The sequence below is a fragment of the Monodelphis domestica genome, chromosome 1, assembly GCF_027887165.1.
Source record: "Monodelphis domestica isolate mMonDom1 chromosome 1, mMonDom1.pri, whole genome shotgun sequence".
Taxonomy (NCBI): domain Eukaryota; kingdom Metazoa; phylum Chordata; class Mammalia; order Didelphimorphia; family Didelphidae; genus Monodelphis; species Monodelphis domestica.
Window position 1 is genome coordinate 173,668,978 of NC_077227.1, and position 9,822 is coordinate 173,678,799.

Below are 9,822 nucleotides of genomic sequence, written 5' to 3' on the forward strand. Positions count from 1 at the left end.
ATATGGCTTAAGATAGCTCAACGGTGAAAGAAGTAGATTGTAAAAGCTGAGTCTATGGGGAGCTTGTTCAGTCAGGCTAGAAGGAAGCACAGACACATCTTTTAAAGAGTTGAGAATAAAGACCAACAATGCAAGTCATCTCAGGTGAGATGCAACTTCTCCTGTGACTGGAAGGAATAAATAAGAATGAAATAGAGATATGACTTGACCTTTCTGACCAAATGAAGCTAGAAAGTACTGAGGAGTGAAGCAGATGCAATAAGGTCTCAATGAAGCAGGATCTGGACAGTCTTCCATAAGTGAGAGGAAGACTGGGGTTATTCCCTACTACCTTTCCCAGGCTCAATATACTTGAACCCATCTTCTTGTGGTATGATGTTTGTTCTCCTTACCATCCTGGGAGCCTTCCTCTGGACCTACTCCATCTCTTCAAAGATCTTTCCTAAAAATTAGTGGCCAGAAATTAACACAATAACAAATATCGTGAGCAAAGGTGGTTAAATCTGAGGGCAGAGTACAGCAGGACTGCCAGGTCTCCTATTCTTCAATTACATATCTATGCAACTGTTTATGGTTTCTCTGGATTCATCATATTCCTCATTCTTATAGCATAGTAATATTCTATTACATTTCTATACCACAATTTGTTGTCATTCCCCTGCTGATGGGCATCTCCTTTGTCCCAATTCTTAACTATCACAATAAGTACTGCAATAAGTATTCTGAAGTATATGGGGATCCCTCCTCCCTAGTGATGGTTTCTTTGGGGGTAAATGCCCAGGAATAGATTCTCTCATTTAAAAAGTATGGATATTTTAGTTCCCTTATTTGCATAATTCCAAATTGCTTTCCAAAATTATTGTATCAGTTTGCAGCTCCACCAAAAATGTATTGGTGCATTTATTATTCTATAACCTTTCCAATGTTAACTGTTGCCATTTTTGTTTGTTATTTTTGCCAATTTGCAGGGTGTAAGGTAAAAGTTTGGGGTTGTTTTGATTTGCATTTCTCTAATTATGGCTACCATTGTCTCCATTTTATTGACAAGGAAATTGAGCCTCAGAACAGTTAAATGACTCACCCAGATTCATACAAAATAGTAAGAATCAGAGGCATCAAAAGGTATTCCAAGTCATATGTTTATGACACTGTTGTGTTCATGTGGGGGAAGCATGTTGGTAAGTGATTGGATCTGAGGGCCATTGAAGCCCCAGAGAGTAAGAGTTAGCCTGCTAGGGAGACTAGCAGCCAGGGTGAGAGAGTGAGATAAGAAGGAAGGAAGATGGGAAAAATTTGTGCCAGCATTCCTGAGAAGAACCAAGCAGAAGAATTGTGGCACCATGACTGGGGGCTATGGTCTTTGTTTATTGTGACAAAGGGAAAGACTTTTATAGAGGGTAAAATATTAAACATTACAACATTCTTGGGGGGGTGTTACTTTCCCACAGGATGACGTTTATGAAAATTACTTCACATATGAATGTTACTAGGGTTGCTATTACAGATGAAAGCAAATTGAGAAACTGATTGCTAATCTGTTCTTGGGGAAAGGCAGGCCTAGTACTTTCAGTCATGATGTTACAAGGACTTCTTTGCTCTTCAGAGTGAGGGGGGACTCAGGGTTTAATGATAACCTTTGGCAGAGATCAGCAGTACTTTTGTATGAGAGATTGGGTCCTAGCAGCAATCTCAGGCAAGCATGACTAGTTTTCTCAGTGGGTTTCATGTGATACTAGTCTAGCAGTCTTGACACTACTCAATTAAGTTTCCAATTTGATGAGCAAGTGAATGGATTCAGGAATCTACTCTTTAATCTTCCTTCTAAAAAGTCCTGGGATTCCTCCAAACATTAGTTGTTAGTTACTGTGTTTGGAGGAAGTGAAGAGAAGCTTCTTTCTCTCTGTCTCTCACCAGCTCAAACACTCCCTTTTCTTTGGTGACATTGTAAATACAAGTGTTTGTGACAGAGACTTTTCAGTGGGAGAAGCACTTGGGAAAACAAGTAGCAATTAACTGGTGAGAACTCCCATTTTATCCTTAGACTATTACCTGGGTGTTAGCTGCTGGTGCTGTTTTTCTGCCTTATAAATAGTCTTTCCTAACACTGAAAAAGTTGTCCTGTGTCCTCCCCCTGCCTGCTTTCCTGCCTCTCTAACCACTGAGTAATCCCTAAAATAACATTCATGAGAACACGTGAAGATTTGAATTCATAACCCCTAGTTTACATGACCAATGAACTCAATTGTAACAGTTAAAATTTAGGGGAGATGGGGAGACTGAGGCATCTGAGGCAGGTAGAAATTAGTTTCTCTCTGCAAGGAGTATTATATTTTTTAGAGGTTTATTAAAGTTAAGGATTAAAAGAAAATACAGGATAAGAAAAAACACGTGTCTAGGCCAGAGGCCTAGACCTCACCTACATTATGGAAAGAGCCGTGTCTGCTCCAAAACGGAAGTCCAAAAAGAGCCAAACCCCTTCAAAAGCCTTTGAATCAACTTAAATACCTTCTCGATCTCGGCCCAGGTGAGATTACAAGGCATTCTGGGGAAGTGGAGCAAAGGCTCATGGGGATTGTAGTCCTGTATTCGAGTCTATTTTTTACACAATCCTGAACTATGGAACTATATACTTCTTATTTTTTCTTAAGGCAGAATCATAAGAATCATGAGAGCACTCCACCATTCTCCTATGAGGATGAGGAAAACCAAAACCAAAACCAAAACCATAAAACTCTAGAGTGGGAAAAGAAATGAGGAATGAGGTTCATTCATTCCAAAAATATATCCTGAAAGTTAGTTTGCTTCTCTGACTCAGGACTTTCTTACACATCCCAAATGTTTCCTCTAGCTCACACTCCCAATTTTTCTTCCCTTGTCCTTGGCTTCTTGTCATCAAATACTATTCCCTCTAGGAAGCCTCTGCACTTTACTATATTTGTCTTGTATCCTAGGAAAAGATATAACAATTTTGGTTCAGCACTCATGTGAAGTCAAAGATGAACACCACAGTGGAGAATTCAGGATTAGCAGGACTTGAGTGAAAGGGTGTTGAAGATGAAAAACAAAACTGACTTTCTCTCAAACCAACTTAAATAACAAGTGCACTCTTTTGAAATTATACAAATGCTTAAGAGGTGAGATATTTTCAATAGATATTGAAGTTTGCCATTCAAATTGCAAGATAAGTAACTTAACATTTCTTCACCATTTCATGCTAATGCTTAATCTTTTACTACTTTGAAGTCTGTAACAATATAAAGTTGTAAAAGCCATTTTGTTTTTAAAAATAATTTATTTATTTTCAGTAGATAGATTTTGTCTTATTGTTTTTTAATTTTTCCATGGTTACATGATACTTGTTGTCTCTCTCCCCTCCTCCCAGAGTTCACAGGCAATTCCAATGGGTTATACATGTATTATCATTCAATACCTTTCCCCATGTTATTAATTTTCATAATAGAGTAATCTTTTAAAACTAAAATCCTAAACCCTTTACCCATATAAACAAGTGGTAAATAATATTTTTCTCCTAGATTTCTACTTCCATGGTTCTTTCTCTAGATGTGGATAGCATTCTTTCTCATAAATCCTTTAGAGGTGTCCTGGATCATTTCATTGCCTTTAGTAGCAAAGTTGATTAAATGTGATCGTCCCACACTGCTTCAGTTACTATGTACAGTGTTCTCCTGGTTCTGCTCATTTCACTTCACATCAGATCATGTAGGTCTTTCCAATTCATATAAGAAATCAACTTGTTTATTATTCCTTCTAGCACAATAGTATTCCATTACCATCATATGCCACAATTTGTTCAACCATTCCCCAATTGAGGGACATCCCCTCATTTTCCAATTTTTTGTCATCACAAAAAAGCACAACTATAAGTATTTTTTTACAAACAGAACCTTTCTCATTTGTTTTCTCTCTTTGGGATACAAACCCAATGGTGGTATTGCTGGATCAAAGGACATGTATTCTATTCTTTTAAATTATTATTTATTTATTTATTTAAAAGTATTTTTAACATGGTTACATGATTCATGTTTTCTCCCTCACTTCGTCCCTCCCCCCTCCTGGAAATGACAAGCAATCCCTCTGGTTTTTACATGTATTATCACTCAGAATCTATTTTCATAGTATTCACTTTTGTATTAGAGTAATTTTTAAAAACCAAAACCCCAAATCATATACCCATATAAAAAAGTGATAAAGTCAATTACATTGGATCATCCTACACTCTTCCAATTCTGTGAATAATATTCTTCTGGATCTACTTATTTCACTCCACATCAGTTCATGGAGGTATTCTCAGTTTTTATAGAAATCAAGCAGTTTGCCATTCTTTATAGCACAATAGTATTTCATCACCATCATATACCACAATTTGTTCAGGCATTCCCCAATTAAGGGACACTCTCATTTCTTAAATTTTTGCCACCACCAAGAACACAGCTATAAATATTTTTGTGCAAACATTTAAAAAAAATCTCTTTGGAGTATAAACCTAGTAGTTGTATCACTAGGTCAAAGGTCATGCATTCTTTTGGCATAATTCCAAATTGCCTTCCAGAATGGTTGGATGAATTGTGACAGCCATTTTGAAATGGCCTAGTGTCTGGGCAATGGTTTTGTTTTATCCTTGTTTCAAACAAATACATTTTCTTGTCTTATGTTGTCTTTACTCTGTCTGGTATGATTTTGGGGGGCACATTTTTTATGTTCCAACAAGAAATGCCCTATATAAGTGATACTGCAAGATCAGGCTAAACAGATGAGAAAGTCACCTCTAGTGGTTCTTTCTATTACCTAAGCCCTCTGGGATAAGTATTAGCAGAACTAGTGAGCTTTTGTTTTCATTAAGCAAAATTTTGTTAGACTCTTGGTCTTTCCCAGTTAACCTCTGTGAAGCTCTGTATCAGACCCAGTACAGGGCCATGTTAGCTCTAGTTCATGCTCTATCATTTTCTGAACTGGAAGGCTCAGAATCAGCCTCAGGATTAGAAGGTTCTCTATTAGCCTCTGTGTAAGACTTAGTTTCCTATTTTGTTTTTCAACCTGAAAGCAGAAAAATTTTCTACCTTGTTAGAGTTCAAACTTGATTATGATAATCCTTTTTTTAAAACCTTTACTTTCTTTTTTTAACAACTCTTAAGACAGAAGCACAAGGGCTCAACAAACAGAGTTAAGTGACTTGCTGAGGGTCATATAGCTAGGATGTGTTTGAGGTCAGATTTGTACTCCAACTCCAGGCCAGGAACTCTATCCACTGTACCATCTAGCTGCCCTGGATATGATATTCCTTGAATTTGGAATTCTATTGTATGAATTGACTGTCTGAATTTGTATTTATGTATTAAAGATTTTCCAATACATTGGTATTGGAATGTATTTATGACATTTACCTGGTTGAAGGAGTTTTGTCCTGTAATATTTAACATAGGTCATTTAGACTTTTAGGTTCAGGCCTGACAAAACAGTTTTGATATTGTTATCCCTCCTCCTTTCATAGCAAACTCCTCTGTCTAGAAAGAGAATCAAAAATATTTTATGATGAATCATTTCTATTATCATAAAACATCTCTGAATTCATGTGATGCAGAGGTAGAAAATTCTGTTGCCCAATTCCATTACCACTGGGAAGAATTCCTTATGCCATTCTGCTCCTCACGTTTTCTATAAGCTTTTTCAGGTCATGTTCTCCCAGTCACAATGTTCCTTGGCTTCTAAACCTCCTTCCTACCACCAGATGATTCTTCAGAAAACAATTTCTTACCTTGGACAGGAGGAGAAATAAAAAGGGAGAACAAGACTGGCTCCATATTAGAGTAAATTTGATAATTAGAACCAATATAACAAATACATTGTTGAGGAATAAAAATTATGCTTATGAAGCAACATTTTTTTAGAATGTAAAATATAGGTATCTCAGATTGAGAATTTAAACATAGAAATCACAAAATATATGACATCCTCAATTATTTTCTACTATTGCTTAATCCATTTACCCTTTAAAGCCTATAAGAATACAAAATGGTATAGCATAGGAACATAGTAGTATTCAGAGCACTTTGATTCTGTTTTCCTTGTCTTTTTAATAAATGAAATCTCAGTTCATATTACTTTTAACAGGCATATTTTTATAAAAAGTTTTCAAACCATAGGTAAGACCACTACAGTACTATGCAGCGTAATGCTAGCCAAAGACAAGCAATAATTTTATTTTGAGATGTCTATTATTGAAGCATTTGGGAGCCATTTTGTAGATCCATTCTATAACTAGGTTTAGGGGCTCCTTTATGATGGAGCCAACAATTGAAAGTGCATTTGAACCTGAGGTAAATCATATATGCAGCAGTGATAGCAATAAATCTGGTAAAAAAATCTTTCATAGAGGCAAGGAACCCTTGTTTAAAGGGTCCAGTATATCCTCAAGGGAAAGAGTGATAAGTAGCTACCAACCTTCCTAGCAGCCAGTCCAAGTCTACCAACTCTATAAGATGCTAATGAAGGTATTTCTCTGCCTGGGACAAGGAGGGGAGTAAAATCAGTTCTATGTGAATTACTTGGGGAAAAAAGTAAAATAATTAAATTAATTGACTTATCACTTTTTCTTTAAGAATGTTTAATGTCCAGGGGCAGCTGGGTGTCTCAGTGGATTGAGAACCAGGCCTAGAGATGGGAGGGTCTAGGTTCAAATCTGGCCTCAGACACTTCCCAGCTCTGTGACCCTGGGGAAGTCACTCTGCCTTAGAACCAAAGGTAAGTGTTTAAAAATTTTTTTTAAAAAGAATGTTTAATATCCAAAGTGTCTTCCTATGCAGCTGTTGTAGTGCACACAACTTTCTTCTTCTTCTTCCTCTTCCTCTTCTGATTTAAATAGAACTGATCACATTTGAATAAATGTGAAGTTTTCAACAAACAGCAACAGACTTGACAAGAAAAGAATTAGAAACAATTGTAATTATGCAAATTCTGCAGCTAAACTATGATGTGTCTTTAATATCAGAAGTGTTCAACTTTATTCAGAGCTTTCTAGTGCTTTTTGAAGTTGTCAAAACAAGACTAAACTGTAATTGGGAAATATTTAACAAAAGAAATAAAAATATGATGACACACAGATAATGTCAACATGTGATTTTCTAAGTTAACCTGTAGTCCACAGGGGTACTTATGTATGGTTTAGTTGCCCCTTATTTCTGATTTTGACATTACTGGTTCAAACATTGTGAGTTTTAAGTGATTTTCCAAGTCATATATTTGTCAAAGGAAGAATCTAAACATAGCTCTTCCTGACTCTGATGTTGGTTCAAAATTTACTACATCAAGTTATATGCAAATTAAAGCATTGCTAACTTTCTAGCTCACACTCATTGGGTTGGCAATGGCTACTGTTGGAAGGACTGTGGGAGAATCATCACATTGATAATACATTATTGATTGAACGGTGAAATGGCCCAACCATTCTGTACAGCAATTTGGAACTATATCCCCAAAGCCATTAAATTGTGCACAATTTTTTGCCAAGCCATAATGCTATAAGGTTATTCCCATTCACCCCAAAGAGATAAAAGAAAGAGGGAAAGGACTCATATATACAAAAAGTATTTATAGCAGTACTTTTTCAAAGAACTGGCACAAAGTGCAACCCATCTCCTGGGATTTGGTTGAACAAATTATGGTATATCAATGTAAAGGAGTATTTTTTAAACTGTTAGAGATGATGAAAGTGATGGATTGATTGTAGGCTGTGAAGACTTGTGTGCTGATGCAGAGGAAAGGAGGCAGAATTAGGAAAACAATTTATACAATGACTATTGCAATACTAAAAGGAAATAAGTAGGGAATATTCTAGAATGAAACAGGTCCAAAGACTAATAGAAGTACTTGAAAAATAGTAATAAATCATCTTACTCTGCCAGTCTTCTGGCAGAAAAATAATTGACTAGTAATGCAGAAGTCATATATTTTAATAGAAAGCCAAGGTGTTGATTCATTTTGTATTACTATATTAATTTGTAATGAAGTCTTTGGGAGGGTAGTTGAGAGCTGAGGGGTAGTGATAATGATACTAAAAAAGAAAAAAGAACAAGTATCTTAATGGATCTCTTTAAAAATGAGGAGAAAAGAAAACAGAAGGAAGAAGATAGACAAACTTGGAAATATTGTGTTAAATTTGAAATATTTGATTAAAATTGTACATGCCACTGATTTACAATTTTTTATTCAGCTATCTTTTCTACTTTTATTTGTATAGGGAATCTAATTTTTATTTTTATCTTTCCCTCTGTGAAGTTCATAAAAATTAAAACAATACTGTCAAGTAGGTGGCACAGTAGATAATGTTAGAATTGGAATCAGAAGACTTTCAAATGCGACCTCTGACACTTGCTAGTTGGATAACTTGGAAAAGTCACAACTTCTGTTTCTTTAGTTTCCTCAACTGTAAAATGGAGATAATAATAGTACCTACTTTCTAGGGTTATTGTGAGATGGAAATGACATAGTATTTTTAAAGTACTTAGCAGAACGCCTATTTTATAGTAAGTGCTATATAAATACTAATTATCATTATTAAAAGAGAAAAGAATGTAATGGTACAGAGGATAGGAGGATTAGAAAAGAGGGAGAAACACTTATAGGTTGGCCCAATTGAAGGGTAAATTCTCAAGATATCCTATAGAAGAGAAGATACGTTCTCATGGAAATAAACTTGGTCCATTTTACTACCCTCCAAAAAAAAACTCGTCGGAGAGGAAGCCCTCAGCATGCTTATTTTTTTCCTTCTTCCTAAAATCGGCGTTGTCATCCAAAAATATCTAGCTTTCATATTGATTCCCCAGTCTCGTGGATCCTCTAAACGGTCTTCCACGAAACTCATCTCAATATCCTTTGATAGGTCTGAGCAAGCTAGTTTCCAGTTCAAAGTAAAGCAACTAAATTTTGACTAAATTTTGTCAGCTCTCTGGGGAAGTTGTACGAAGCAGTATTGACTGTTCGACATTTTCTTCTTGAGATTGGGGGTACTTGCTTTGTTTTTTACCTCGCACCAGAGGTATCCTTTTTGAAGTTAATGCAAAGATACTCTACTATCGCTCAAAGACTGGTGATAAAAGAACATACATTTCTTTGGACAACACTGATTCAGCACTTACCTGTAACAAAATGGAAGTACCTCCTTCGAGCCGGAATCGAACCAGCGACCTAAGGATAGCTAGGTATTGTCACTCCTACAGTCCTCCGCTCTACCAACTGAGCTATCGAAGGTGGATCGAGAGCGTTTTGGTGTATGTCCTATTTTAAGGGTGTGGTACGGTTCTGTGCCAAGTCTTTTCTTGTCTTCTTGTTTGTCCCAAGGAAATGGACTCCGACCGAACGTTTATCACTCTCTCCAATCCGCCACGTCCGGCTTCATTTTTCCCTAGAGAACCACAAGCTCTTTTCAAATTCCCAACTCTTTCTAACCACATTCTTTCCTCTGTCTTCAACTTTCTTAAAAATCACGTGGATCCATTGCAAAACTGGGGCTCATTCACTTTCCTTTCCAAATTGCAAAATTTCCAAAATTCCAAAATTTCCAAATTGCTTCCCAACATCTTTCTCCCCATCTCCATGTCGGATTCACCCCCCCACCCCCCTTTATTCCTTTCCTCCCATTATTTTCTTTTCCTTTCAAACAATCTCCAAGTCACACCTAGGGCCTCAGGTGTGTTATGAGAGGCCAGAACCGATAGATAACATAAATCGCAAGAGCAGAACTATATGCTGAAGGAGGCAAGGTGAGATTCCAGTGGCGTTTAACCTCCTAGAAAGCAAACACGATTT

General features: G+C 36.5%; 1 non-coding gene across 1 annotated transcript; it reads right to left on the minus strand.

Annotated features, from left to right (window-relative positions):
- Positions 1-9,173: 9,173 nt before the first annotated feature.
- TRNAY-GUA (transfer RNA tyrosine (anticodon GUA)) lies at positions 9,174-9,264 on the minus strand. Its single transcript is given in 2 exon segments — positions 9,174-9,209; positions 9,228-9,264. It is a non-coding gene; the product is annotated as a tRNA-Tyr (tRNA).
- Between the last annotated feature and the right edge of the window lie 558 nt (positions 9,265-9,822).